General features: G+C 48.3%; 1 non-coding gene across 1 annotated transcript; it reads right to left on the bottom strand.

Annotated features, from left to right (window-relative positions):
- Nucleotides 1–1,203: 1,203 nt before the first annotated feature.
- TRNAC-ACA lies at nt 1,204–1,275 on the bottom strand. Its single transcript has one exon. It is a non-coding gene; the product is annotated as a tRNA-Cys (tRNA).
- Between the last annotated feature and the right edge of the window lie 3,457 nt (nt 1,276–4,732).

The following is a 4,732-nucleotide window of genomic DNA, read 5'->3' as shown; positions in this document are numbered from 1 at the left end:
GCTCAGGCAGCTAATGGTAGTTGGTGGGGCAGCTGGGGCTGTATGGTCTAGGGTGGCTTCCTGCACAGCTCCGGTGGGTGGCATATGTTTGCTGGAGTGATGTGTCCATGGCCCTGTGTCTCTCTCCATCCAGCAGGGGAGCTCAGGCTCATCCATGTTGTTCCAAGGGCAGCAGGACAGCAAGCCTAATGCACAAGCATTTTTCAAGTCTCTGCTTATAGTACATTTGTTCATGTCCTGTTGGCCAAGCAAGTCACATGTCCAAGCCCAGATTTACTGGGTGGAGAAACAGAATTAACTTCTTGAGGGGAAGACCATAAATTCACATTGCAAAAGGGCATGCATGTGGGGATGAAATAATTTGTGGCTATTTTTGCAACCTATCACAACTACCTTTAGCTTAATCTGCACGATACCCTAGGAACTTCCTCTTAATTCATTTAGAGTCATAGAAACAATGAGTCATGTACATGCCATATATTCAAAAGAGAAGTATTCTGCTGCTTCTTTGTTTCAGAGGTGGTGCTAAAGCACAATGAAGGAAGGGTGTTCTGGGGCTTTGAATTCCTAAAAGGCCAGGTCTGTATCTGCCTCTATTCTATATGCCCAACGCTATGGTAACTTCATCTGAATGAATGAATGGTTTGTTTCCTAAATCTGCTGCTGCTGCTAAGTCACTTCAGTCATGTCCAACTCTGTGTGACCCCATAGACGGCGGCCCACCAGGCTCCCCCATCCCTGGGATTCTCCAGGCAAGAACACTGGAGTGGGTTGCCATTTCCTTCTCCAATGCATGAAAGTGAAAAGTGAAAGTGAAGTCGCTCAGTCGTGTCCGACTCTTAGCAACCCCGTGGACTGCAGCCTACCAGGCTCCTCCGTCCATGGGATTTTTCAGGCAAGAGTACTGGAGTGGGGTGCCATTGCCTTCTCTGTTCCTAAATCTACTAACACCAAAACAACAAGAAGGGACTTCCCTGGTGGTCCAATGGTTAAGAATTACAAGTTCAATCCCTGGTTGGGGTACTAAGATCCCACATGGAGCACCCACGTGTCCCATTCCACAACAAAGACTCAACACTATGCAATAACAGTCGTGTCCGACTCTTTGTGACCCCAAGGACTGTAGTCTACCAGGCCCCTCCATCCATGGGATTTCCAGGCAAGAATACTGGAGTGGGTTGCCATTTCCTTCTCCAGGAGATCTTCCCAACCCAGGGATTGAACCTGGGTCTCCTGCATTGTAGGCAGACGCTTTACCGTCTGAGCCACCAGGGAAGTCTCTAAATAAATAAACACTTTTTTTAATTTTAAAAAGTTGATTCAACTAAAAAAAAAAAAACAAGAAGAAAAAAAGCATAAGGACTGCTGACTCTCACAGATCTTGAATTTCATGACTTTCTAAGAATAAAAAAGGGGGGGTGGGAATCACATAAAATTAGGCTGTACAGTAATATACTAAGGCATACTTTTCAGCTTAATTTTATTGGTTTCTGGACTCTGGACTTGTTGTGTGTATTGTTGATAAACATAACAGAGAAAAGAATTAAAGGGAAGAAAAATCTGCTAGTACATTTTCTTTCAAGATTGTACATATTAGAAAGATGTTTACTTGCCAGGCACATCATTCATTATATGCTGATCTTTGGTAGCCCTTGACTGAAAGAGGTAAAGGAAACTGACCTTGGGAAAGGCAGAAACCCGACCTTTCCAGAAGGCATTCCATGTAGGGGTAGTCAGATTCTGTCCCTGGTCAGAATCCTCTTTCAAGACGGCAGTTCTTCCTTTGTATCACCTGCTGGGCACTCAGAAACAATATACTTGTAAATGATCCTTATTCATCATGTTTCTGTGGTTTAATACAATCTCTCGGGAGGGAGGGGACAAGGAAGAGGATGAAATAAACCTAACTTTGTTGAAATATTGATTTGTTTCTGGTGACCTTTGACAACTGCGTTTTATCACATGAAACAATCCCTCCAGGGGGTGGGGGGGGGAGGGGACATTGAAAGGGAACTCCTTCCAAAGAGAAAGAAATTGTACTTCCCCAAAACATGTGGGCTGAGGTAGGTTCATGTACTCGTCAATGAGCCATAAAAGTGTTCTTCTCTGGTGGCAGCCATAATGGGCCTTGGGAAAAATCAGTGAACGGAGGAGACCCAAGCCCACAGGGAGTGGCTTTCAGAGACCAGCTGTGCCCTGCGTCTTCTCCCTGGTCTCTTGTTTTGACTCTACAGTGTGGAAGGCAATGGGAGGGAAGAGAAGGAGAATTCCTGGTAGAGTTATGAAGGATTCAGACCACAGTGGCAGACTGTTGACTGTGTTCAGACATGTCTCTCCATCCTGCCTGTATCACAGTCCCTTCCAGGTTTCCTCTAAGTTGCTTCAGTCGTGTCCGACTCTGTGTGACTCCAGAGATGGCAGCCCACCAGGCTCCCCTGTCCCTGGGATTCTCCAGGCAAGAACACTGGAGTGGCTTGCCATTTCCTTCTCCAATGCATGAAAGTGAAAAGTGAAAGTGAAGTCGCTCAGGTTGTCTACTTGAAAGTTATACAGTCGTGTCCGACTCCTAGCGACCCCATGGACTGCAGTCTACCAGGTTCCTCCGTCCATGGGATTTTCCAGGCAAGAGTACTGGAGTGGGGTGCCATTGCCTTCTCCAGGTTTCCTCTGGATACCAGCAAAAAGGAGAGCCCTCCATCTAAACCTTCTGGCTTCCTTTACTTCTGCTGCAGGAAGGGCGACCCCTTCCAGGACCAAAGAATGGGCTCTTGTTTAACACTCGGAAATGAATGGTCAGAGGAGACACATGGACTGACAAAACAAGAGGCTCTATTGGGAAGGACGCCTGGTCAGAGAGCGGGAGGGTAAAGGGAACCCAGGAGAACTCTTCTGCCACATGGCTCACAGTATCGGACTTCACGGTAATTGGGTAGGTTTCCGGTTGTCTCTGGCCAGTCCAGTCGTCGTGACTCAGGGTCCTCCCTACTGGTGTGTGCATCTCTCAGTCAAGATGGATTCCAGCGAGGATTCTGGTGGGTTGGTAGGACATATGAGCTGGCATCTCCTCTCTCCTTTCGACTTTCCCCAATTTCTTCCAGTTGGTTCTGTGTTCCTTACCGAGACCTCCTATTGTTAGGATAACTCATGCAAGTGGCTACTGTCTTGCCTGGTCAGGGTTTCAGTGTTTCCCCAACACCTCTTTCCCATTACCACCGGGGTCACAGCACTTCTTTGCCTCTAATCCTGCTCAGCTTTTCCCAGCCCAGTATGGGCACCTCTAGGGGTGGCCTCCTGAGAAGCACATCCTTCCAGCTCACCCCCACAACCTCCCAGGCTGGACATCACTGACAACCTCTCCTTTCTTCATCGACTGGAGTGAAGACAGAAGAAGCAGCAGCAATCACAGCCTCCTGATGGAACAGGGAGGGGTGCCCTACAGAGGACACTGAGGATGTGGCCTCTGGGTGGACGCTGGTGAAGACTTTGGGAATTCAAAAGGCATGCAACTGAGTCTGACTCTTTAGCGACCCCACAGATGGTAGCCTGCCAGGCTCCTCTGTCCATGGGATTTTCCAGACAAGAGTACTGGAGTGGGTTGCCATTTCCTCCTGCTGGTCATTTTCCCGTTTCAGAGATCGAAACTGCATCTCCAGTGTCTCCTGCACTGCAGGTTGATTCTTTCCCATGTGCCACTGGGGAAGCCCCATGCATCAGAGGAGGGAGGCCAAATAATGTGCCATGGTGCCTGCCTCCCTCAGAGGGTTCTGCCAGGTCTTTTTCCATTTGCATCCCAGACATGTAACGCTTTCAGAAAAACAGTGCTCATGGGCATCTAATGCAGAACCACACAGGATCCCGCAGAAAACATGGCATATTTTTGGCATCTGGACAGTGTCAACTTGGAGTCTCCCTCTTCACATGCTCATTCGAGAATTTTGATGGGAATTTGGGAAATAGGGAACCAACAATGGTGTCTTGTTGGGAGGAACCAAGGAACTCGGCTTCAAAAGAGACAGATTCCTCCATTTCCCCAGGGCTTCCCTGATAGTTCAGTTGGTAAAGAATCCACCTGTAATGCAGGAGACCCTGGTTCGATTCCTGGTTTGGGAAGATCCCCTGGAGAAGGGATAGGCTACCCACTCCAGTATTCTTGGGCTTCCCTTGTGGCTCAGCTGGTAAAGAATCTGCCTGCAATGCCAGAGACCTGGGTTCGATCCCTGGGTTGGGAGGATCCCCTGGAAAAGGAAAAGGCTACCCACTCCAGTATTCTGGCCTGGAGAGTTCCATGGACTGTATAGTCCATGGGGTCACAAAGAGTCGGACATGACTGAGCAGCTTTCACTTTCCATTTCCCCAAATGTAGCATTTGCCAGAGTGCTTGTATGACTTCATGTTAGCTCTGAAGGTTTTCGAATTTTTGCGGCATTTAACAACACGTGGGTCACCTAGTCGTCATTTATGCATGCCGCTAGCAAATAGTTATTGAGTGCCTGTTTCATGCCAGGTTCTGTTCTGGGTGCTGGAACAGAAACAGCAATGAACAGTAGGGACAACCCTGTCCTCGTGAACACACCGCCAACTGTCATCTCCAAACATGCCAAACTCCAGCTTCTCTGCTGGGATCCTGGACCATCTTTCCAAGAGGAGAAACTCAGAGTGTTCTCCTGAGTCCTGGGGTGAAGGACATGATCACCCTCTTACCTCCCATATCACTGCTTTTCCATCTCACCGA

Source organism: Bubalus bubalis, chromosome 2 (genome assembly GCF_019923935.1).
Source record: "Bubalus bubalis isolate 160015118507 breed Murrah chromosome 2, NDDB_SH_1, whole genome shotgun sequence".
NCBI classification, from domain to species: domain Eukaryota; kingdom Metazoa; phylum Chordata; class Mammalia; order Artiodactyla; family Bovidae; genus Bubalus; species Bubalus bubalis.
Note: the sequence above shows the minus strand (reverse complement) of the source record. Positions and strands in the feature narration are given on the sequence as shown.